The sequence below is a fragment of the Microtus oregoni genome, unplaced genomic scaffold, assembly GCF_018167655.1.
Source record: "Microtus oregoni isolate MIOR12 unplaced genomic scaffold, Mior012 000087F_ref0000451, whole genome shotgun sequence".
Classification (NCBI taxonomy): domain Eukaryota; kingdom Metazoa; phylum Chordata; class Mammalia; order Rodentia; family Cricetidae; genus Microtus; species Microtus oregoni.
In genome coordinates, this window is record NW_024544554.1 from 1,977,279 (window position 1) to 2,003,531 (window position 26,253).

Sequence of the window (26,253 nt, forward strand, 5' to 3'; positions counted from 1 at the left end):
TGATGTGGGAGTGTCATATCAATCTGTTGCTTTCATTGGTTAATTAATAAAGAAAGTGCTTGGCCTGATAGGTTAGAACATATGTGGGTGGAGTAAACAGAACAGAATGCTGGGAGGAAGAGGAAGTGAGCCAGACGCCATGCCTCTACTCTCCTCTGCATGTCTGACCTGGTGGCTGGCTGTATCTTTCCCGGTAAGCCACACAGATTATTAGAGATGGGTTAATCAAGGTATGAGAGTTAGCCAAGAAGAGGCTAGATATAATGGGCCAGGCAGTGTTTAAAAGAATACAATTTGTGTGTTGTTATTTTGGGGGGCTAAGCTAGCCAGGCGGCCAGGAGCTGGGCAGGAATGCAGCCCGCAGCTCTTACTGCAGCAGAGTGACAGACAGCTGGCTTTGCTGACTGACTTGGGGAGCCGATTCCGGCTGGGATCAGAAGACTGTGTGTCTCTTGAGGGGCTTGACTTTCAAGCAGGAAAAACGCTCTTGCTTGAGAGTTTTCTAATGCTGGAGTTTAGACACCTGTGACATGAACACCGGGGGTGAGAACCACCAGGTCTTTGTGCTTTCTTCTTCAGCGTGGTCATTCTCAAATACGTCTTGGTTGGATCAAAGATTCAAATGGGTTTCTAGCATCTTAGCTTGTGATCATGGAGGCTATGATGGAGAGACGAGAATTAGGTTGGAGGTGTCCCCACCACATACACCTTTGCTGGTATCTTTGCTTGAATCTTGGTGACACTCTTAGTATATGGTGGGCCAAGTGGCTGTCACACAGTCTTTAACAACAAGCCGTTAGATGGAAGACTTAGCCCTACGGCCTAACCAGAGTATGTAAAAGGTGGGCGTGAGGGTTTTCATTAATTAATTTATCTGATCTAATGTATCCGGACCTCCTAGCACGGGAGGCCAGCAGGCAGCTCACTTCAGAGCTGACTTATCAGCCCTAACTTACAGAGACAGGTAAAACCCAGAAAATCTAGTGACATCTCACCAAAGAGAAGAATCTACCTCCTGGAGCAAGCCAAGAGCAAACCAGACTCCATAGAGCTCACCACCTCTCTCTGTGGCCTCCGGCTGCTTCTGTGACAGAGGCCACGCCCATGATTGAGGGCATTAAAACACAAAACACGGTAGGGAGAAGGAATGAGGACCTTTTTCTACAGGACTCTTGGATGGAAGTTACAAGGGAAGAAGTTACTTTACTGAACCTACCGACCCAGCATTGCACCCAAAACCACAAACAAATGTTATCCACCCCTACCCACGCATTGCTTCATGGTATTTACAATGGATGATTGATTGCAAGGCTGCTCTCAGCGCCCTGGGTGCTTTCTATGAGATGAGCTAGACTTGGTTATCACACCCCTCCCCCCACCACAGCATTCTGGCCCGGGGGGCATGGGCGCAAGGCTTATAGTTTAAGATTACACCTGTGCTTTGGGCTTAGCTTGTAGAAGCTGATCACCTGGGGAGTCCAGAGCCCAGTCTGTCAGGCTTGTTGTGGACTATTATTTTAACTAGGCAAACATGTGCTGCATTTGTTTATGCTGTGGAATGTTCCTTTAACCATGTAACGGTGGCTTACATTTACGTATTCTGCATTTGTTTAACGACGTGAGGACGTGTGTTTAATTAGGTAAAGATGTGTCTGTTTCACCTTGCCTGCTTAGGGCAGCTTATTGGTCTAATGAAGAGCTGAACAGCTAGGAATGGTTAGATGAAAGCTAGGAAGGAGAGGGATAGGTAGGCGGGGCTGGCGAGCAGAGAGAATAAATAGGAGGAGAATTCTAGGCTAAAAAAAAAAAAAAAAACAAGAATGGGAGAAGAAGAGAACAGAATGAGGAGAAAGAGGGCCAGAAGTCAGGCAGCCGCCAGACATGGGAAGCAGTCAAAGTAAGATTTACAGGCCGAAAGAAAAGCAAACAGCCCCAAGGCAAAAGGTAGCTAAAAAGCTAGCCAGAAACAAGCCTAAACCTGGCGGAATATTCAAAACTAATGTCTCCACGTCATGATTTGGGGGCTGGTTTTGCCCCAGAGCAGAAGCCTGGTACAGAGATTGGTTCCAGTTGTCGTAAAGCCAGCTTGAGTTTACACAAGCTGAGCACACAGCAGGGAAACAGATGGTATCCATTGTTTCCCATCAATTCAAAGCACGTGACTAGGTTGTTGCCAGGTTGAGCAAAAGTTCCGTTTCTGTGGGGAAGAGGATTTCCCAGAAAAGGTAATTACCGCAGGAATGTTTGGTGTCTTTAAAGGCACCTGTTCTATGTACCATCCGTCCCCCCAAATATTCATCAAACATCTGTGGTTCTGTTTCTTTCTGCTGGTTTGGTATGGTCTAATTGTGACTCCAGAAGATTCGTGTATAAAGCTTAATCTGAGGCCGGCACTGTTAGGAGTAGCGGGACCCTAAAGGGGTGGAACCTGGTGGGCGGTCCTTAGGTCAGACAGTCCATGCCCTTAAGGTCTGAGAGCCCAGACTCTCTCCACTTCCTGGTACATAAAGGGCTCCCACACACATACCCACACATCGCTACCCAACATTTGCTCAAGGTATGCGGGGAAATACAAGGGGGTGGATGGGACAGACGTCATCTGGTAAGGACTCTAGATCTTAGCTGGTAAGAAGGAAAGCCACGGTGTGGGCGTGTCTATGTAGATCCACGGTTGAAAGGCCTGGGAAAGCTTATTCAATGATAAACTATTTCCAAGCTTGTAGGAACATTAAGAATCTCAGTATCAAGAGTTACCCTTGGATGTTAAAAAGTTATCACTGCTCATATTGTCTTGACCATACATATAATTAAGCCATTTAAGTGTATAGATTTTAAAATGTCAGGTGTTTTATTAATATAAATAGAATAAATTTGTATCTCAATCTTGCAAAGCCATGTGCCCTTAAGCTTTTGGTATTAGTCATTCATCCAATATTTTTTTCTCAAGTCAAGTTTTTTTCTTAGTGGTTTATATCCGGTTGATTTAATCGGAAAGTTATAAACCAGGAAAAAGAGAAGCCATTGCTTTTGCTCTTATTTAAGATGTGAACGTCTTTGCCCTATTTTTATGAAACTGTGTTCTTACTCGGGTGGCGATTTAGCCTTACCTCGGAGGAAAAGAAGTTTATAATTTGGTATCTTGGAATATAAAAGCATAAACTTTAGAAATAAAGAAAATATATTTGATAGAATGATCGAAATTTCCCCCCGGATATGGTCTTTCAAATTGCTGAAGTTGCCAGACACCCTCAGCATCGTTCATGTTTCTGTCTGTCTTCAGGCATTTCTATCAAACGGACCTCTACTATTCTGTGTGAAAATGTTTGACACTATCGGCTTCTATTTTCAGACATTGCTCTGTGCTTTGTGTTTTCCCAGAATTCCCGAGCTCAGTATTCGCTTTTGTTCTTTTACAGTATCTTAGCTCTTCCGCCTGACAATTGAGGGGTTTTTTTCCCAGTTATTTTTTTAGACCTAGAATTCACCATTTCTTTCTGCTTTATATCAATTTAGTGTCCTCTCTTACTGCTCTTGAATAATGTACTTTAGAAATGAGGTCTTGTTGCCAGGACCCAAAGTATGTTTTCTTCTGCCTTGTGACTTTTATTTTGCGGCAGCGAGTTCTCTGTAGTCATTCCTAAAATGACGTCATCTCAATAACCGCCAATAACACAGTTGCCATTGGCTTTGTGTCCCTGCCTATGGGTGGGCTGGAGAGTGCCCCCCCCCCATTTATCCAGAACACGGCCAGGTACCTATGTCAACTGTCACCTCTTCTAGGGTCCTGGCCACCTGAAGAAACACTGCTATTACAGCCTGTTAATTCTAAAGCATCTTTGATGTGACCGTTGCTATTGTCTTTTTGCTAGTAGATTCTGAAAGGCCTTTGCTCTGCCCCAGACAGCATCCACGGCCACCCTTTGTCAGGGTCCGCTATGGATTTCTCCCCGGTCCTTTGCTCATCAAGGTATCTTTGTCGATATGAGAGAATACATCATCTGCCTTGTTAAGAATGCTCAATCCATCACAAACTTCATTTGAAAAGTTAAAAAAGAAAGTTTGAAACATTCCCTCCAGCTGTACCATGTGTTAGGGCACAAAACGTCTCTACAAACTTAGGAAGGTTGAAATCATATCAAATAGTTTTCACCACCACAGAACTATGAGATTAGGAAGCAGTTTGAACTGGCCTGCAGGCATGGAGGCTGAACACTGTGTACATAGAAAGCAGTTGGAGGGCAGTGGGAGTATATTTCAGGGGTAAGGCGCTTGCCTAGCATAAAGAATACCCTGAAAAATACTTACCCTCTGCCTGACAGAGGAGAAGAGAGATGATAACAGAACAAAAGAAAGAGAGGATGGGAGGGAGAAGGGAGAAAAGGAAAGACGGAACAATAAACGAGTACATTTTCAGAAGTGACTTATTCCTGAACAGCCAGAGGCTCAGAAACTAAAAAAGGAAATGAAAAGGTATCTCGAGAGAAATGGCACTTGAAATAGGAGGATATCAAAATTGTGGCAGTTCCAAGGAGTGACTGGACAACGAAATGCCCCCTTGCATGGCACAAGCGTCAGACTGCCTACTAGTGTTGCTCAGAGTCCATGGAAATGAAATGAAGTTGGTTTTTTTTTGTTTTGTTTTGTTTTGTTTTTCTCTCTGTGAATCAACAGAGATCTTAAAGGAGAATTTATCTCCATTCCATTTTTTCAGTCTGGTCCCTGGGCAACGTTTACACTCAGTCTGAAAACAGGGAAGAGTGGATGACGCACGGAGCTCTCCTTTGATAAAGCGCTTCAGAACCTAGATGATGAAGATTGTCATCTTGGTGTCCAGGAAACAGCCTAGCGCAAGGCAGCTTCCGTGGGGCTCTTAATCATGCCGGGCAGTCTTTTCCCGGTGCGTTTTATTGAACTGGGAGCAGAAAGAGAGATTGAGAGGCGGCCTGTGTGTTATCATAATACTGCCCACTGGGTGAAAAGTGCATTTGTGAGCAAATCTGTCCCTGCCTAGCAACTGTCACCAGGCAGAAAGGGCTGGGACCCAGATGCTGCTGCCTTCCAGGAGACAACAGCCTGTCTGAGCGCACTGACAGGATATCTGGTTTGGGTAGCCGAAATTCCAGTGTTAAGGTACAGTTCTCAGCAACCCTTAATTCTAAATATTTTGCTATTGACCGACACGTTGAGCCTGTATTACTACATTCTATCCATCTCTGCATAGATATTCAGATTTTTGAAATGGAATGGAATGTAATATCTGAAAGTAAGGTCATAGTATTCTTCTAAAAACGAGGTAAATCTGTCACTTTCTTAAGCAGTCCAGGACCCTACCCCGCATTCCCACATCCTTCCGCCAGCATAGAGTGTGATGTTAAACATGACACCGGAACTTCTCCGGTGCTCCCAAGTAACTGACCCCTGGCCTTCCTGTGTGACCACAACTTCCACTCCTGGGGGTGCCTTTCCCTTCTGCTTTACCTGTGCTTCAGGACAGAGCAAAGATGACAGCGGAGATGCAGAAGTTAAAACGTCGAGGGTGGTGTGAGGAGTAGGAAGCTCTGGGGAAGAACAGGACTTGGAAATTTTGAAGGAATGTGGCTGATACTGTGGCCTTCAGCTGGTTGTATACGTGGCAGCAGCCGGCCTCTCTGGTGCTTCCAAAACATTGCTTATTCTTTGAGCCTTTCGTCCACGTCGTCAGTGTGTGTCTGTTGTGTCGAGCTCCAGTCCCCTGACAACTCCTCTCAGACTCTCTCCCTCCGTATCTCCTTCCCAACTTTATGTTCTCGCTCTCTCCCCTCCCTCACCCTCTCTTAAGAAGTCGCTTTAACTTAAACTCCAATAGACAACCTACCAGGCTTGTCCCTGAAGAACCCAACTCTGCGGGCATCCCCAGCTGTCATCAATCACCAAGAGCTACTGCGCTGGGGGTGGAGCCAGGGGCGGAGCCGGGGGCGGAGCCGGGGTGGAGTCGAGAGAGCCCCTCCTCTACTAGCACTGGAGTTTTGACTGGCTCCAACTTAGGCAGATCTTGAACCACACTTAATTTGCTTAGTAAATTAAGTTATAGTTCATGTGACCTTGCTCTTCAGTATTTGAATACGCAACACCTAATTCACACTCCTCCACCCCCAACTCTGGCCACCACCTTTTGATGAGCTCAGTCAATGCTCCTAGGCCAGACTTCTCTGGTGTGATATCCCTGATTCCAGAACCTACTCTTTTTAGTTCTTCTTGACTGGCTCCAAGGTTTCCTCTCTGTTCATCCTTTTAAAATCCTTCACTAAACTGTGTCTCCTCGGCTTGTACACAGCATGTTTTATGGTGGAAACCTAGGTGGTGTCATGTACGTAAAAATTAAAACGCTTCCTATGCTCTCCTGACCAAAACAGTGTCACATGACTGAGTCTGTATACAGAGGAAACGTGTATTTCTTAGGAGAAATTTCAGACTACTCTGTCCATTGAGTGGGTGTAACAAGTCTTTCTCTGTCCTGCCAGCTCCCAAATAACGACATGGAGTCTTCTTATTAATTATGAAAGCTTGGCCTATAGCTTAGGCTTGTTTCTAACTAGCTCTTAGAACTTAAATTTACCCATTATGTTAATCTATGTTCTGCCTCACCGTGAGCTAACTCATGGTTGTTGTCTCTCCTCCTGCGTATGCTGCTTGCTCTGCTCTCCTGGTGTCTTCACCTTTCTTCTTTCCCAGTCCTCTCTGTTTCCAGAAGTCCTGCCTATGCCTCTTCCTGCCTAGCTATTGACCATTCAGCTCTTTAGTAGACCAATCAGAAGGCACCTTTGGAAAGACACATCTTCACAGAGGGCATAAATATGCCACAACAGGTGAGACAGAATCTACTCCAACCACAAGGCTCCCTGCCTGTGAAAGATCTAAAGAAACAAGTCTGAAAAAACCATCCTGAGTGAGGTAACCCAGACCCAGAAAGACAAATATAATATGCACTCAGTCATAAGCAGATATTAGCCACAAAGCAAAGGATAACCAGCCTACAGACCACAACTTCAGAGAAACTAGATAAAATTAAGGATCACCAGAAAAAAAACCAAATGTTACAAAAGGAAATTAAGTAATAGATTTTTAGATAAATGTAATGGAATAAAATATGAATTATTTCTAAAATGAGTCAATATAAAGCCATGTAATTTAAATTTGCAGTTTGAGAGGGGTTGAACAAAGTTATTTCTAAAGTTATGCAGAATGGCTTCCATGGGAGGAATAGCCTCCTCTTTAGACTGGAACATACCATGACCTCCTTATTGGCTTTGATTTAGGCTTAGCAAAAAAAAAAAAAAAAAAAAAAAAAAAAAAATCAAAGCAAGAACAGCGAATTCAGAAATAGATCCTAGTGCAGGTGGGAATTTGATATATAACAAAGCAATATTTTAGTAAAAAGGACGTGATGGGTCATTTAAAAAATGGTACTGATCCAATGGTCTAATCCTCTGGATAGACTACATGCTAAAGTAAGTTCCACACTGATTAAAGACAAGGAATTTGCTTGTGTGTACACAAAGATTCCTCAACTCGACTAAGCAAGATAGCACACGGAAGCTGTTGAGGGGAAAATAATGAAAACACAACGTTAAATCCTGTATAACCAAGGGTCCAGTGTACAAACGAAACCAATGTGTCAACAGAAACCGAACCTTAAAAAGGAAATAATAAAGGGTGATGAACACTTCCACTCAAAAAGGCAGTGTAGGAAACTCATGACAGAGAAAAGCCCAGCTAGGCAAAGGTCCTTACAGGGGGTGAACCAGACAGAACCAAGGCGCCCAAGGCGCAAGGAAGGGGCGAAGAAGGACATGCATATCCCAGTGGCTGGCAAGTCTGAGAGTGCGCTCAATTTATGGGCAAGAATCCAGCAGCCGCTCAACATTCACTGCTCCGTTAAGAAAAGCTAAACGGGAAACTCGCTATCTCTGGGGCTTGGGGGTGGGGAAGATCCTCTCACGCCTGCGGAAATGTTTCAGCCTTTTAAAACACGTAATCTGGGCTGAGGTCGCCGCAGGCTGTTGAGTTTGAAACCAGCGTGGGCTACAAAATGAGACCCTGCCTCGGTAATCCAAGCAAGACAAAACACAAGCTGGCTCTGTCCTCGGAGATAAACACATTTGCCTACCCCGCTCCTCGGAGTCCATCCTGTCTGAGGCAGGCACACAATGTTTATTGTAGTGGCGTCTGCACTAGGGAGAGGCTATGGACGGTGAACTTACTAGACAAAACAGGGCCTCTCTCAGGGTGCGAGGGCACACCCACAGTGTTTATCAGGCAGGCATTCAAAGAAAGCAGCCTTGCAATAGTATTCATACATTCACGCCTATGAGAGGCTTCCCCAATGAGAGACACCGGGTTGATGCTGTTCTCTTCTTCTCTTAAGGAAGTCCCAGGGAAGCATCCTGCTTCCCACTGAGGAGCTGTCCTTAAGGTTCATCAATACTGATCACGAGTCAAATGAAGTCTTCAAGGGTATCTCAGAAGATCTTTTTGAAGGTTTTCATAGTTAAGGTGCTGGGCATATGTGAACAGTCTTTCTAGAGACATTTTAACAAAATACATGCTTCGTTAGGAAAGGAAGTCCATTTATAACAGTGAATATATATTTGTCTAGATATTTGAGAATTTAATTTTTACATCCCACTGGAAGTAAAGGGTTAAACGTTCCTATCAAAGTAAAGCTGGGGCTAGAGAGAGGGCTCAGGGACTTTGAGGACCCAGGTTCAGTTCCCAGCACCCACATGGCAGCTACGCAATGCCCCCCCCCCTCCCCGTTAGCCTGTCCCAACAGTGACCCCAGATCACTGTGAGTCGCTCAGTGGGCGTGGCTTGGGCTTTATTGTTGTAGAAAGTCGACATTGATTTCTACCCATTGTCTTTCAATTTGCATTTTGTTCTGAGGTTTCCACGTAGCCTGGAGTTCACAGTTCTCCCTTATGAGTTAACAACTTCCTCCAGCGTGTGCAGGGACGCATGTGAGTGTGGACAGGGAGCGCCAACCTCGACTGTGACCCTCCGGAACTCTCTGCAGCCCCTTTGATACAGGGTCTCTCCCTCACGTGGAACGCATCATGTAGGCTGGACTGGCTGTAGTGAGCCTCAGGATTCCACCTGGTCGTGCCTCCCCGGTTGCTGGGTGTGCCCGTGTGCCCAATATACCCAGCATGGGTGTTGGGGAAGCTAGCTCCATTCTCATGGTTGAAAGGCACGTGCCTCATCTACAGAACTATTCCCCAGAACCTTTTCTCTACTAACATGTATCATGAGTTTCTACTGAGTACCGTGCAGTTATCTAGGAATTTAGAATACCTAATGGCGTCATTCTTCCATTTACGTGAGGGAACATAAATAAATACAAAATATTCATTACGATATGTATTATGGGCACATTTATGAAATGTAAAGGAGGAATGAGAACAAATCTCCTAAATCAACCAGTTAGAGCATAAGATCTTTGGGCAACAACTGAGTGACTCATTTCTGCATGTTTTTTTTTTTTTCAGAAAGAATTTTCAAGATTAAAATAACAATTTGCATAAACCCAGTAATAACATTACACTCAACATAGCCTTACATTTTGTGATTATATAACTTTCATGCCGGTACATTTTAGGATTAGCATCGCAGCTACTAAATCTTTTGCCAAATATTTTAATATATTTTAATTAAATACAGTTCTATCACTTCCCCCTTCCCTTTCTTATCTTCAGCCTCCCTTATGCCCCCACTCAAACCCTCGGAAGCTGATGGCCTCTTTTTCACGTACATGCGACCTTTTGAGTCCAGTTTTGTCGGTCATGCGTCTCTCATCTCAGGACTGAGCACTTGTGCTGGACAACAGTTTAAGGGGCTTATCCCTGGTAGAGGCTAATTCTCCCTCCTTCAGCAGTCATTAGTTGCTGGTAGCTCTTTGTCTAGGTGTGGACCCCTCGAGATTTTTTTTCAATCCCCATTAGCATGACTCTTGTCTTAGCAGCTATTTCTAGCAGACGATCTCGCAGCATGTTCTCTGATCCTCCGGCTCTTCCCATCTTCCCACCAATCTCACAGCAGACTTTCTGGTCCTCCGGCTCTTATCTTCCCAATCTCACAGCAGACTTTCTGGTCCTCTGGCTCTTCTCATCTTCCCAATCTCACGGCGGACTTTCTGGTCCTTCGGCTCTTCTCTTCTCACTCTCACAGCGGACTTTCTGGTCCTTCGGCTCTTCCCATCTTCCCAATCTCACAGTGGACTTTCTGGTCCTCTGGCTCTTCCCATCTCCTCATCCATGGTGTTCTGGAAACTTACATGCAGGGGATGTGTTAGAGATGTATCTTCTGAGGCTGGGCTCCCCATGACCTGTTGATCTCTGCATTGTGTCCAGAGGTGGGGCAGTCATGAGGTCATTCAGAAGAAAGCGTGGGCACGACTGACGTCCACACAGGACCTTATGCCTGCTCTGTCTTCCTAGGAGAGGCCAGTGGTAATGCTTCAAGTTGTTTTCTGTTACAGTGTAGAATGTGTTACTTGCTGATGTGTAGGGGATTCACTCTTATATTATTGATATTAAACATATATCCATTTGAGACGTTTAGTGTCTCAATTCAGTAGGAATGTATATACATTTGAACTAAAAAGTCCAATTTCTGTTGTCTTAAAATATTGGTAGTTAAGTAAAATAACGTTTTAGTCATGAACTCTAGCAGGAATTTCTAACAATGGTTGAAGTAAAAGTCTTTATTATTCATTATTTTAAGACAGGGTCTCATTACACACCCAAACTAGCCAGGCACTCACAGAGCCCCTGGCTTTTTAACCCTTCCAGGTTAGCCCCCCCAAGAGCTCTATCAGATCTAGATTATTTAGAGATTTTAAAATACATGTAATTACATATCACTGAGAAGATGTTATTGGTTCTTGTAGGGCAAATTCAGAGTCTAGAAAAGATGAAAAGACCTTTGCTTAGGCAACAGAAGCTAATTAAAAGAAGCCCTTCCCTTCATGAGGGCACAGCGTGTGCAAGCTGTGCTCCTAAACCCACGAGTGGGCATTTCCAGGTGTGAACTGCTCACAGGCACTGATGCTATGAATAGTCTCATCTCTTTGTAAAGATATGCATTCAATTTTGTTGACTATACATGCTCAACAGACCAAATGGAAAACTCTAAACTCCAAAATGACCCCCACCTACAAAACTTTTTGACTTGATACTATAATTTGAAAATTCCATATCTGACATTCTAGGACAAGGCATGGCTGAAAGTTGGGGGATACTGTATAAAATGCCTTCCAAGCTGTAGGTATTTATGAAACACAAAAGAGATTCCTGTTTAGTGTGGGCTCTCTCATCACACACCTGCAAACATCCCCAAAGGTGAAAGAATGAAATTGAAATCCCTTGCGTTCCCACCCGTGCCCCATCTGTACACCTAGGGATGACCAATCATGCCCTACAGTTATGTTTCGCACTACTTAGTTTAATCTAAGCATGGTCCAAGGTCTCCTCCCATTTGTAGCACAGGGGAGGGCCAGCATCTCCTCGTTCTGATGCTTGGCACTTTAACTTGGTGATCATAGTGTGGGTTTTAATGTTGATCTTTATTTGCATTTCTGGTGCAGAAGGAAAAACTGTTAAGTTGAGCCCCTTTTCTCGTACCTCTTGGGCGTTTACATAGATTCTTCGGTAAAGCGCTTATTAAAGCGTTATGCGTGCAGGAACGTCCTTTCTAAGGACGTGAACGGTATGCAGGAAAGAGCCAGGTGCAGCAGCCAGAAATGAGGAGGCAGGAAAGGTGTGCAGGCTTTGGGGTGGAGCTAGTGGGAGGGGCTAGCTGTCGAACTGAGACTGGAAAAATGGCCCTGGTGACAATTAGTGTCCTACAGTGGGAAGAACTCACACAGAAATAGGAGAATCCAAAAGCGACTCTGGAGTTCCTCACTTTGGCCACTGGCTGCCGTTGGAACTGGAGCAATGGGGGGGGGGGGGGGTGAGGGGGTGGAGGGGGGGCAGGAGCATGCCTGCGATTGGTCACCCACAGCTCTAGGTTTTGGTGGATGTGGTGGGATTTGCCCACTGTCCCAACTCCTCAGGAGGCTAAGGTACAAATCTGTGCCTGTGACTCAAGCACGGCCAGTCAAAGAATTTGTCTAAAGAAAAAAAAAAGCGTAAGTTTGGTAGTTATTGACATAAAGGTGTTCTGAAAGCAAAGCGAACAGAGAAGCTCACCTGAGAATCTGAAAAAAAATATTATAAATTTAAAGAGACATGACCTCAGAACTGGTGGGCTTAGCACAGAGAGGCCAGAAGCCTCCAGGTTCACGTAAGCTAAGGCAGAAGCAGCTGAAGAAGACACAAGAAGTTAAGCGCAGACTGGGTAGTGACGGACTAAGACACGCCAGTGACTCTGCCAACACAGAAAGCGCTGGTAGCGTCAATGACGATAAGGAAGCTACCGTGGTAGGCTTGAGACCAGAGGGTGCCAGAAACCAAAAGGGGGTCCATAGGTTTTGCAAAATATGGAGTGAACCAACAGATACTCCAGCACTCTAGATACCCAAGGAAGATAAATTTGGATGATTTTTTATAGCGGCCTCACGTGGAACAAGCAAACATGGGTTCTCTGCCTACTCTCCAGGACCCATTTCTGCTTTGGGGGGCGAGGCTGAACCCAGACCCGAGGGAGAGCTACGGAAACGCAGCTGTTAGTTTGGTTGTAGCATTTGGTTGTCTTCCGAAGTCCTCAGAGAGATGTCTGTCCACCCATGTCTAAAAGATACAGTGGCGAGAACCAGACTACAGATCATACTATCTTAAATAGAACATGTGAGACCACATGTAATCTAACTCATTTCACGAAACATACCCGTTCCTTGATTAAATACAGAACTGATTTAAAATTGTAGGCCAAGAGATACTACCCATAAACATAATTGACAAGTACTATGAAAATATATGTGTGAACCAAATCAACCAATGCTAACCAAGCTTTTTTAATTCTAAAAATGAATATAAAGTAATTTTATGTTTGAAAATCAGAAAATGGATCGAAATGAAACTGTTTATCTTAGCAGATGGGGAAAATCATTTTTAAAATGAATTGCTCACATATATAAAAAAAACTCTGAAAATGATAAATACGAAGCTTCTTTAATTTAATTTAAAAATAAAAGCTGGACTGGAGAGATGGCTCAGTACGGGTAAGCATGCTTACGGTGCAATCACAGGGACCCGAGTTCAAATCCTATCATGGCCCAGCATGGTGGCACAAAGGTCTGAAACCCCAGTGCCATGAAGAACAGAGACAGGGTGGCCAAGGCTTGACAGCCTCCAACCTAGCTTCAGGTGTCCCAGTTGACCCTGTTTCAGGGGACTAAGGCAGAGCATGACAGTGAAGAACATGGGATGTCCCTCTGTCTTGTGCGCACATCTGTGAATTCATAACACACACTGAGACAGACAAAGAGAGAGAGAGGGAGAGAGAGAGAGAGAGAGAGAGAGGAGAGAGGGAGAGAGGAGAGGAGATATTGTAGTCTGGGATGTGGCTTAGCTGGTAGGGTGCTTGCCCAGCATGTCCAAGGTCCTGGGCTCTCCCCTGAACTGCACGGTGCACACACAGAGTAGTGCCTGTCTATAATCCAAGCCTCTGAAGGTAGGGGACGACGATCAGAACTTAAGGCCAGCCTCAGCCATACAGAGATTCTGAGCCCAACCTGGGAGATAGGACACTGTCTCAAAAAAAAAAAAAAAAAAAAAAAAAAAAGAAAGAAAGAAAGAAGAAAGGAAGGAAGGAAAATATTATACAAAAACAATCCCTTTCACATTAGGAAGAAGAAGAATGTCCCTATTGCTACTTCTGTTCAGTTACAACCAACAAGAAGAGACAGCAGATACCAAGTCATGAATAAGTTGTACACTGTCTCAAGCCCTTGCCGTGTAGGTGAGGCCGTTTGAGTGTGAGTCTTACTAGAAACACAGAACATTCTAGCAATGGTGCAGATCAGGGTCCGACCTCCCTTTCACTGAGAACAGAGTAACTAATTAACACTTGCTGGGATTTACAGCTCAGGGAATGTTCTGAAGTTTGAACCACAGAGACACAGAAAGTTAGCCTCCAATGAGGAATTAGTAGAACATCTAACTTGGATACCTTCCATTAGCTGTCCTCCCCTTGATGAGAGCACATAAGTGTACGGAATGTGATCTGCTACTCCCTCTGTGAGGTAATACCCATTGCCTCTCGGTGCTGCCGTTAACATGACGACCCGTGCTGCCGTTAACATGACGACCCCCCGGCAACGCTTGTGACACCTGAGCTTGTTTGAGCCAAGACACAACATACTAACTGGGTGCCCCTGAAAGAGGAGAGTTTCTCTCCTCCTCTGTGGTAGGCTGTTACCACATGAGGCTCTGTGGAAGAAACAGTGACAGCCTTAACATTGTGTCGTTCGCTTTGAGCTAAATCAAGGCTGTCATGATACAACGTTTCTTTGAAGATGAGAATACAAGGCAGGAACTATAAGGGAATCGCCAAAGTAAGTCTTTGTCTTAGCTAAGGGGACTGTAACAACAAAAATAAGACACCATAGAATCATGGATTAAATCACAAAGCGATTCCTCTCCCTTCTAGAGGTGTCTGATATTAGGGTGGCAGCGTGATCAGGCTCTGGCGGGGACACTTTTTTTGAGTTGGGGGTTGTTATCTTCTCATGTCCTCTAAAAGTAGTGGGGGAGAAAGGCTGAACAAGCTTCCTAGTGTTGTTATAAGGACACCGTCTGAGCTCTTGCTTCCTGCACTGTGATAATAAATCATGACAAAACTCAACCTGAGGGAGAGAGGGATTGCCTAGTTTCCAGTTCCAGGAGACAGTCTGTCATGGGGTGGAGGCCATGGTAGCTGGGGCTGGAAGCAACTGGTCACAGTCCCTTCACAGATGGAAAAGAGTCTGCTTGCCCTGTTATACGGTCCAGGATCTCCTTAGGAATGATTCACCCACAGCAAGCAGGCCTTCCCACCTCCACAATTAAGACAATCCCTAACAGATTGTCAAAGGTGACAATCCCTAACAGATTGTCAAAGGTGATCTCTAAATAATCCCTCACAGGTGTGGCTAGCAGCCTGCCTCCTAGGTATCTAACCCCCACAACTCTACCCCTGTCAACTCCAATGTCACTTTTTGTTTGTTTTTAGAGACAGCTTTCTCCATGCAACAGCGCTGGCTGTTCTGGAACTCGTTCTGTAGACCAGGCTGCCTCTGCCTCCCAAATCCTGGGATTAAAGGCATGTGCTACCACCACCCACCCAAACACATCACTTTCAGGCCAAAACCTCTTTGCTTTTGACTTATGACTGCTTTATTTATTTATTTTTATTTTTTTGATTTTTCGAGACAGGGTTTCTCCATAGCAGCTTTTTTTTTTTTTTGGTTCCTGTCCTGGAACTAGCTCTTGTAGACCAGGCTGGCCTAGAACTCACAGAGATCCGCCTGCCTCTGCCTCCCGAGTGCTGGGATTAAAGGCGTGCACCACCACCGCCCGGCAACTTATAACTGCTTTATACTTTACAAACATACACACGACAACTTAAAGGTTTCCATAGCCCGACTTTCAATATTCCCATAGTCATCAATAGTTCCAAAATCTTTAAAAGTCCAAGGTCTCTTAACTGTGAATGAAAAAGTTGTGTACCTTCCAACACAGTGAGCATTCTTATTCCAAAATGGAAGGCTCAGAGCATAAACAGAATTTAAAAACTCCAAAGCAAAACTAAACTCCAACAGACCAACATGCAAGGCTGCAGCTCTTTGCCCAACATCTGCCAGCTTGTGATGGTACCACAGCTGGATTCCAAGAGGAACTGGGAGCCTCCCTCTTGCAGCCTGGCCACCCCCGGCACACGCAGCTTCTGTCTTAGGTTTCCGTCCCTTCGGCTTCAAACTTGCAGCTCTCCTTGGCAGATGTGCAGTGGACCTCACATCTCCAATATTTTGGGGTTTCCATGGCTGCTTAGGCTTCATCTTCATGCAGTGGCATCTCAGGGCCTCTCCTCGGGGTTTGTAACTCTGCCACACAGTGCCCAGCCTAAATTTTTGGATCTTTCGTGTCTTCCAAACCAACACCACATGGTAACAGTGCCAGTTTTTGCTGCCAGCTTGAGATCAGCCCAGCCCCATAGGTGGCAGCTGTATTAGCTGTTGTGTTTTTCCCGGGGAAATGCTTTCCTTTTGTCCCAGGGCCATGCACCGGGAGCCTCTCAATACTCTTTAAGGTTATAGATGTTTCTAGAGTCTTTGGTTTTTACACTCTCCTTGTCTATAACTTTAACCTTTCCCACACACCTTTTTTCCACCAAATACACTGGTTCATCATCTTTAAATTTAACTTCATTTATGTTCTTGGGACACACACAGAATGAAGGCAGATTCCTGAGCAAAATGTCACACAAACAAGCCACTAGCCAAGTCATGGTAGAGTCCTCAGTTATCCCTTTGAAGCTTCATGAGACAGACTTCCACTGCCCACATTTCTCTCGGCACTGCCGTCTTCCTACATGCTGCAAGAACATCCCATTGAACCCTGTTTACGATATTCAGTGGTTTTTCTATCCCAGAGTTCCAAACTTCTCCACATCCCTTCCCCAAACAGTCATGAAGACCTAAAAGCCACACGGTCAGCTGTATCAACACCCCCAATCCATTCTCACTACCAATTCCTTTCTGTCTCAGCTGCTTCTCCTGTTTCTTGGATAAAAGACCCTGTCAGAACCAACTTACAAGAGAGAGGATGTGTTTATCTCATAGTTGCAGGTCACACTGACATTCCACCGTGACATGGAAGTCACGTGTGGAAGGAGCTTGAAGCAGCCGTTCACATTACATATGCTGTTACAGGAGAGTAACAAATGCCTGTCCGCATGCTCAGCTTGTTTCTCCATTCGTACAGTGCAGAATCCTGCGCCTAGGGAATGGTCCCACCCATGGTGGGCAGTCTTCCCTCCTCAACATGATAAAGGCAATCCTTTGCAGACACCCTCAGCGATGAGCCTTAGTTAGATAATCCCTCACAGATATGCTGAGAGATTTGCCAAGTTAACAATATTAACCCTCAAACTATTAATTCTAACACTGAGGGCTCATCCTCATGACCTAATTTACTCTACACAGTAACTGTGTCATACGCTGTGAGCTATTTCAAAGTATGAGCTTGTAGGGTGGGTACAATCATTTAGGGCACTCTGTCCTACGAAGCTAAATCCTAGCTGAGTAATTGATTAGGGATCACGTTTCATGACTTTTCCTCCACAATGATGCGCTTGCCAAGAACTTTGGAACTAACAAAGACATACTTAGACCCTGTTCTCCAGGGTGTGTGTGTGTGTGTGTGTGTGTGTGTGTGAGTACACGCATGCGCGCATGCATGAATGTATATGATGCCAATAATGTTCCCAGTCTTTTCTGTTCTCTCTGCTGCCATCCAGAGTACATAATTGGGCAGACTGGTGGGTCTCATTTTTCTCCTAGAACAGGTCATTAATATCGACCGTAGGACAGATCCAAGTGTATTTCATAAAAGCACAATTGGTTCCACAGCCCAGCATGGTAGTAGGAGTGGTGAAGTCACCATGGAGATGTTCCAGGGAACCTTATCTAATGAGTCACCGCTTCTTGATGGCTGGACTTAAATTAGACGTCTGGTAGACAGTCACAATCTAGAGATCAGGCTGGGTGGGAACCTGATAGGTCGATAAGAAACCAAACTGATGGGACTGGAGAGATGGCTCAGTGGTTAAGAGCATTGCCTGCTCTTCCAAAGGTCCTGAGTTCAATTTCCAGCAACCACATGGTGGCTCACAACCAACTGTAATGAGGTCTGGTGTTCTCTTCCGGCCTGCAGACATACACACAGACAGAATATTGGTGGCTCACGCCTTTAATCCCAGCACTCGGGAGGCAGAGGCAGGCGGATCTCTGTGAGTTCGAGACCAGCCTGGTCTACAAGAGCTAGTTCCAGGACAGGCTCCAAAACCACAGAGAAACCCTGTCTCGAAAAAACCAAATAAATAAATAAATAAATAAATAAATAAATAAATAAATATTAAAAAAAAAAAGAAACCAAACTGAATTTGTTGTTCACAAAGCATGGTGGACCCACATCAGAGAGAGCCGAAATTTGCTGGTGACCAAACTCTCTTTGGAATCAAGCCATTTTCTAAGGACAGAATTTTAATCTACATATCCATGCTTATCTGTAACTGTCCTTAATTCGAAGCTAGTCCCTAAATTGAGATGATGATTTAGTTCAAAACTGAAAATGTTTTACAGAGCTTTTAGGACCTCAGGTTCTTAAGGGAGCTTCCAGGGAGCCAGAACACAGAGGTGACGTGCTGGGTCCCCTCGTTTAACCCACAGATCATGCGCGTCACCTCGTACAGCAATCGGTCCAGTGAGAACGCTGCAAAGTTTCAAATAAAATTTAAAAGGAAAGAGTGGAAAAAGCAGATGAGGGAAGGGGGATGAAAAGCAGCAGGGAAAACTCCCTTCCAAACCTTTCTGAGCATGGCCCTGGTCTCTCAGGGGCAGTCCAAGAGAAAACATTTCTATTTTATTCTGATTGAAAGTAGAACTAATGGCCATTGTAACAAGTTTTTATTTTGATTAGTGTGTACGCGTGTTGTTGTATGTGTGAAAATACATGGATGTACAAATGTGTCCTTGTGGGTATGGAGGCTGGAGGTCATATCCGGTATCTTTTTTATTTTTTTTTTTTTAAGCGTTCTCCACCTTAGTGTTTTGAGACAGGATCTCTCACTGAATGAGGAGCTCGCAATTTTGCAAGACCAGTTGGCTAGTGAGTCCCCAGCTCTGGGGTTACAGACGTGAGCTCAAACCAAACTCAGGTCAGGTCAGTGGGGCACTCTCCTGACTGAGCCAGGTCTCTGTCACCAGTGTAGAAAGGTTTCCAGCTCCGAGAATGTGCAACTTCCTCATGCATTTCCACTTTCTTCTTCCTCTATTCCCTGACTTCACTCAACAGACACAGGTCTTTTCTCTTTTGTCTTCAGCTCCATTATATACATTGATAATTAGGGCGTGTGTGTGTGTGTGTGTGTGTGTGTGTGTGTTTCTTATTTTCTCTTTTTTTCTTCTTCCTTGAAGTATGAGAACTCAAACTTAATAAACAATGTTGCCCTAAACCTAAGGATCTTGGAAGACTGAGATAAAAACAACTCCAGACTAGTGAGTTATGCAGGGCACAGCTTGTGAGGCACGGGAAGCCTCCCCGTGCTTCTCCCAGGCCACTGTCCTTCGGGTGGGATTTCCACAACATGATTGGTTTGGGCCACTAACCATACACTCACGCTAAGCATTGCACTATGAATTGTAAATCTGTGGATTCAAGAACAACTTTTATTACACTGTTTTTTGATCAAGGTTCTTTCTGAAAGTGTCTGCTATTTATCTTAACAAATCATTTGTTATGGTGGGCATGGGCCCCATGCCTTGTAACTTAGATTCATCTTCCTCCCGTTCCTTCTCATGCCCCTCCCCTTCTCTTCAGCACAGGATAGCAACACTTATTCCCTTCTTCACCATCTGAGATATTTGTTCCATGGTTTGATCGGCATTTTCTCACTTCTCACTGGGCATGCATGATTGTTGTTTCTCCTGTTAGACATTTGACCATTCATTTCGGACAGTTATTCTTTAGTATCTCCTAAATGTGTCTGTCATAGTTCAGAGGTTAGCCCCCCATCACTGCTGTCATTTCAAATAGAAGACCCATAGACTAAAGCCTTGCTTGGAGATACAGAAAACTCCCAGAAGCTTTCTGTTCTGTTTCCTCCTGTTTGGTTGAGACAGGGCTTCAGTATCAATGGGACTCACTCCTGATCCTCCTCCCTCGGCCTCCCAAGTCCTGGGTTTGTAGGTATGTGCGATTGCACCTGACTTTGGATTCTCTATTGAATTGTGCAAACCGACTGTCCAGCCACTGGAGATTCCAAAGCTTTGGGGGCAGTTCACCTTCTTTTCAGATCCTGGTAAACTGGCCCAGGAGCTATTGCCCATGTGAGCAGAGGATGTAGGAGCTGGATGGGAGAGATTGCTGCTTGGAACCAAGGCTAGATTTAACAGGCTACTGAAAAAGGATGGCTGAGGCCTTGGAAAGCAGCACAAAGCAACCAAAGATTAAAAGCAATTGGCTCAGTTAATCCCAAAGATGGGAGGAGAAAGACCACTAACCCAAATCATCATGGTCAAATTAATAAAAGCAAGCTTTTTTTTTTTTTGATTCTTGTATATGGGCTGCCTCCCCCTAAGGAGGTATTTGACAGGTCCTCATTGGATGTGAGGAAGACAAGGCTTTCATAGCTTAGGGGTAGGAGTCCAGATGGGAGATTTGATGGGAAAATAGACAGCGGTACAGGAGCAGAAGATAAGCAGAACAAAGTAGCCCCTCCTGAAACAAAGACATAGTCGCAAGGTAGGCAATAGCAAAGTAGTCATAAGAACAGGTAGTTATAAAAAGGTCGTTATAGGTGGTCATATAACCTTCTGAAACCAAGGTAGGGTTGCAAGGTAGTGATAAACACCTTTTGAAACAAAGACATAATTACCATTCCTGGAACATGCAACACAGAACCATTTGCGGTTAAGGTTACAAGTGGGACATAGCCTAATCCTTGAGAAGCAGAGGTCTAATCCTAAGTGGAGTGAACTTACTTTGTCTTTCCTGGTGGCTTTCAAGCCTGGGATGGAGACAGGCTGGCTCTTCGGCTTTGGGCTCAGGCCTGGGTTCATATTTAAGTTCAACTGCACGTCAGAAGTGACCTTCTATTTCCCATTCTCTCCTATTTGAAACTGGAATGATACCCACTTCACAGGACTATTATAAGGGGTCTGGGATGGATGCCAGGGGCTGGGGTTATGCTCCCAACTTACAGAGATAGCATGTAGAAGGCCATTGTGGTTCCCAGTTCATAGGTGATCAATGACTAAGAACTATCATCAGCAATGAACTGCAAAAAGGATCCCTGATAGTCTTGCCTAGTAACTGTCATCATCACCTCTGTTAAAGTGGCTCGTGGTCCATCAAGGGTTAGCAGCTGCATGGTGCATCCTAAACCATACAACGTTTCTAGACAGGCAAACCATTTCTTTCGCCGAATGATCTGAAACCCGAGGGCCAATTTATTAAATATTTGGCAGTTGATTTGATTTCGGAGGAGAAATCTTGAATAGAATTTAAAACTGTTTTCTTAGACTCTCCCTGGGCAAGGGCACAGACAAGGGAATGGAATGCCAAGGAGAGACTCAATTATGTTGATAACATCAGACAAATCGTTTTTTTTAATACTGCAAGAAATGAGATAATGGAAATTGAAACACACATGCCACAAAAAAAAAAACACAAAGCGCGTGTAACAATGGCACCTAGATAGTATATTTGGCAGTAATGACCATTTTAATATTTCTTTGGTATTAGCAATGTCTCATATCCATAGCGCACACGCGTGCACACACACACACCTAGGCCCTTGTGAAGTATCAGGTAAAGTGATGTTTTGGCCTTTGACTCTGTGAACGTGTTAGACAAGACTCTCTCAGCCATGTGACTCAGGCTGGCCTTGAGATTTGAAGCCTCTTTGGGCACAGGGTCGACAGGGAGGGGTGGAAAGAGTTAAAGTCTGCAGGAAGGAAGGACGGACGGCATTTTTACACTCACACAGTTTCTTAGGCTGCAGAAAACATTGAAGAGTCCACCCATGCACCTGGAGAGGAGGCACAGGCTGCTGTTCCAGAGATTCGGTCTCCATGGCAGCTCAGAACTGTCTGGAACTCCCGTCTCAGGAGATCTGACATCCTCTTCTAAGCACTAGGCATGGTTGGGATGCCCAGACACACATGCAGGCAAAAATCCATATTCACAAAAAATAAATATTTTTAAAGGATCAACACACCATTTCTCCTCCTGAATTGTAAAGCTTTGCATCACAGAACTCTAGCCTAGTGCTCGACAGAGTGTGTCAGTCACCCAGTCACAGCGGTATCTGGGGATCTCCTCCAAATCTGAATAAAATCGTGGCAAGAAAAGTTCACAACAGAATAGTCTCAAGCTTCAGCAGCAGAGGGCGCCACCTTCTCTGCAGCCACCTTTATCTGGATTCATTATATTGACCAAAACCAATCCAGTCCAGAGATAGGACTAGGCTCCCTCTGTCAGGACCTCCTTGGAACTGGGCTCCTGGATGTGAAGAAGGCAAAAAAAGAAGTGGGCTGTGCCAAGAGGCCTGGCTGTGTTGAACTCCGGGAAGCCTCAGAACTGGCTTCCAGGCGTTGGCACAGGCTCAAAGACAAACTCTTGGCCATCCCTATCAGACCTAAGGTTCTTGACAGCTTGAAGTAGAGGGGAGGGAGGGTTTCTTCTGGACCTCGTAGTCACAGTGTGGCGACAGACCTGCTCCTCCACGGTCGGCCTCACTCGTAGGCAGGAGGTTAAGTGTGGATAACTCTTAGTAAAGACGGTCCCTGTGGTCTTGAACAGAGCCAAGATTAATAACATGTATGTGGGACTGGTAACACACTCATGGGTGAAACGTTACTGTGTGAACATACATCCCGATTTGGGACCCTGTGCACCCATGTAAAAACCCAGGTGTGACAGTGTGCTTGTATCCTCCCGTGCTGGGGGCTGGGGGTGCTGAAGAGAGGAGGAGCCTGGGGCTTGCTGACAAGTCAGTCTAACCAAATCCACCAGTCCAAGATTCAGGGAAACAGAAGGTGGAGAGGAGCAGAGGTAGACTTCTGAGCTTGGTTACACTGTTACACACAGCCATGGGCACACACACCCAAACAGGTGCACACACACACCCTCCAACTTTGTACACACACATAGACAAAGAAAGCCTTATGCCCACGTCTGGGGTGCCCTTCTGATGGAGGCCGGAGACATCCTCACCCACTTTCTTCTTCTGCCCTAGTAGCTAGGATGCACAACCACATTTTTCTTTCTCTTCTCTCAAGGACCGACACCCATCACTCAGAGTGTGGCCTAGCGATCTCTTAGAATCATAGCAACACAGGCTGACTGAACCTTAAAGCTGAGAAAGGCAAGGGCCAGCAAATATTACAGGAATTGAGCCTCAAGGTAGAGCCTTGCATTGGATCCTAATTATTCAGCAGAAATGTATGGGAATACATGCACCATCTAGACACAATCAATTCTGTATATTAAAATAATTGCTTATCAAACAAATCAATTTAATGATGTTCACACTCTGATGCCATTGGTCACACTAAATGACAAAATTTACATGTTTGAGCTACAGTATTTTTCAGGTAAAAGTTACCTTAGCTGATTTACACGGAACAGAAACTAAAGGCACCCGACTTTCTTCAGGCTGACCTAGGTCTGACGGCTTCCCAACCCCTCTGTTCTCAGGGTCGATTCTTAACTGAACCTTCAGAGAACCTGCTGGTGCAAGCCTATAGGCTTCAGGGTTTCCGTGTGTGTGTGTGTGTGTGTGTAGGGATGCATGTGGCTGCATGGGGTGCGGGAGTGTGTACATGCAGGTGCATGGGATGTGGGAGTGTGTGCATGCAGGTGCGTGGGATGTGGGTGTGTGTGCATGCAATTGTGTGGGGCTGCAGGAGTATGCATGCAGATATGGGAGAGTGTTGCATTCAGGTGTGGGTTGTGCATGCAGGTAGGAGATGCAAGAGTGTATGCATACTGGTGTGTGAGAAGTGTGTGCATGCAGCTGTGGGGGGGATATGTGCATGCAGATGGGGAGTGTATGGGAGTGTGTGCATGCAGATGGCGGTTGCGTGGGTGTGGGAGTGTGTGCATGCAGGTGTGTGTGTGGGGGAATATGTGCATGCAGATGGGGAGTGTGTGGGAGTGTGTGCATGCAGGTGTATGTGGAGGTGTGGGAGTGTGTGCATGCAGGTGTGTGTGGGAGTGTGTGTGCACGCAGGTGTGGAGGTGTGTGGGAATGTGCATGCAGATGGGGGTGTGTGCATGCAGGTGTGTGTGGGGGGAATATGTGCATGCAGTTGGGGGTGTGCAGGAGTGTGCCGGAGTGTGTGCATGCAGGTATGTAGGGAGTGTGCGTGCAGGTGAGGGGGTGCAAGCGTGTGTGCATGCAGTTGTGGGGGGTGCAGGAGTGTGCTCATGCAGAGGCCAGAGGAAGCCCTCGGGTGGTGTCTTCAACTACTCTTGAACTTATTCCCTTGAGACAGAGTCCCTTGTGGAACCTGAAGACTACCCTTTGGATTGGCTGGCTTGTGGACTCCCAGGAATCCACCTAGTTCTGTGTCCCCCACATTCCTAAGGCAGGTCTCAGCCTCAGCATGTTCCTCTGTAATGCGAAGGAGCCAAAAGAGTTGTCAGTGAGGTTCCCTCGAGGCATGAATTTTGCATTGACAATCCATTGTGGAACAGGCTAAAATAATGGTTCTTTTGTCATTCTCTTGGGGCTGTTGCTCTCGCTGGGAATCTCGGAGACAGATGCAGGCATCACATGAAGCGAGCGACAGCAAGGTCTAACTGAATAATGGCCATGTTTGGAGGTCCCTGCATCGTTAGAGAGTAAGAAAATGGTCTTTCAGGATATTTTGTTTTGAGAAACAAGCGTGTCGATCGTTGTGGATGGGAGGATAGAAAAGTGCAAGACCGGATGCATTTTCATATCTGTAAATACTCCGGAGCACTTTTGCTTCGCTCTCTCACGGTGCCAAGTCCTTGGTCGGGCGGAGTCTGCAGGGTAGAGCTGCGAGGGGTGAGTCTTGGGGTCAAAACAGTTTTCCTGCTAAGCCGGCACCAGGGCGGCGGAGCCTTCTCGGGGAGGGCCAGGGCCGGGGCCAGGCTGCAGGAGGTCACCTGCGGAGCCGGCGCCAAGCTGCAGCACCCGGCGTGCCGCGCCTGCTCCCACGCGGACGGAGATCAGGTGATGTCGCAGCCCAGGTGGCTCCGGGGAGGTGGGGCGGGAGAGTGAAGCGGCCTGCTCACTTAGCTTTCGTACTCGGCGATGATGATCTAGATCCCGCTGGGGAGGTGGCGCCGCGTGGATATATCGCGTGCCGGGGACCGGCGTGCGAGCGGTGGCCCAGCCCTTTGGATCTTTCTGGCGCTGGGTGGAGTAGCCCCTGGCGGTACCAACGCGGAGGGCGTGCTCAGTAGCCGCCGCTTCCCTTGGCTCCACCTGCTGGATACCACCCGGTGAGGGCCGCGAACTCGCAAGTAGAGCGGGGAGGGCGGGCTTCAGGAGGAGGAGCCGGGGGGCACGGCCGCAGGACGCCCGCCCTCCGGGAGTGGCCACTAACTTGACCCAGCTGGCGTTCACGAGACGGCGGAGTCGCTGTCCCTGCAGCCCCGCCACGCTGCGCCCTTTCAGGCTGCCGCTCCCACCCTGACGCCACGCAGCGCCCTTTCAGGCTGCAGCTCCTACCCTGACGCCAGCGCCTTGCCCGGAGCAGCTCCTGACCCGGGAGCCCCGGCTGCGGCCAGGGGCATGAGGCTCGCCGAGCACCCACGCCGAGGCCGTGCAGACCCGCGATGGCTGCACAGCTACGCCGCCCCTGTGTAGGGTAAGTGAACATCTGGGAGGTGGGTGTCCTGCTCGGTTGCTGTGACCTTTTCCCATTCCAAGCCAGGAAAGCTGGAGTTGAGGGAGTTAATTGTATGGAACATTTCACAGCTGTCCCGGATACATCCTCACAACCCAGGTCCTTAATTGAGCCGCTAGCTCCGCCCTCCCGATCTTGTTCTCAGCCCTCAAATTCAAGTATTTCTTTGTGGGGTGCCGATTCCCTTCCCACCTGAAAAGTGAATGAAGGGTTTCAGGTCAAGGCCGCTACAGGCGCACGCCAACCTGTCAGGCTTGTGCTGAGTGGCACATGACGAGCGAAGTATTGATGCCTTGTACTCTTGGAAGCCGTGGGAGGCTGAATCTTGAGGGGAAATCATGCAAATGAGAAAGAAGTGGAAGAGTAGACCCTTAGGTTCCTCAGCCGCCAGAGAAGGCTCTGAGAAGCAGGGAGTTTCTGTCTCCCGTCTGACCCCTCCCCGTCCTTTATTGGCGGTAATACCACACTGTAAACTAGTGACTAGCCACAGAAACTGCTACATCTAAATATCAGATGGAGATTTTGAGGTACAATTTCAGGGAATTGAAGCGTCTATTTCTACTGTGGCAACATCAGCAGGCAAATAATCTGGTTTTCCTTCGAATGAAGGTTGTTTATGGTTCCTGAGA

At 46.2% G+C, this 26,253-nt stretch overlaps 1 protein-coding gene across 5 annotated transcripts in view; it reads left to right on the forward strand.

Annotated features, from left to right (window-relative positions):
- Nucleotides 1-26,253, forward strand: part of LOC121442200 (small membrane A-kinase anchor protein-like) — a 60,224-nt gene that overhangs the window by 14,314 nt on the left and 19,657 nt on the right. For 2 of the 5 annotated variants that reach the window (XM_041643666.1, XM_041643670.1), the window contains exon 1: nucleotides 25,085-25,585. The exons of 1 other annotated variant lie outside the window; for it this stretch is intronic. The gene's annotated coding sequence lies outside the window, so the exon portion shown is untranslated. Of the gene's footprint in view, nucleotides 1-24,471; nucleotides 24,588-24,867; nucleotides 24,946-25,084; nucleotides 25,586-26,253 lie in introns of those variants that run through there. 2 more of the 5 variants (XM_041643668.1, XM_041643669.1) reach the window with 2 other exon arrangements.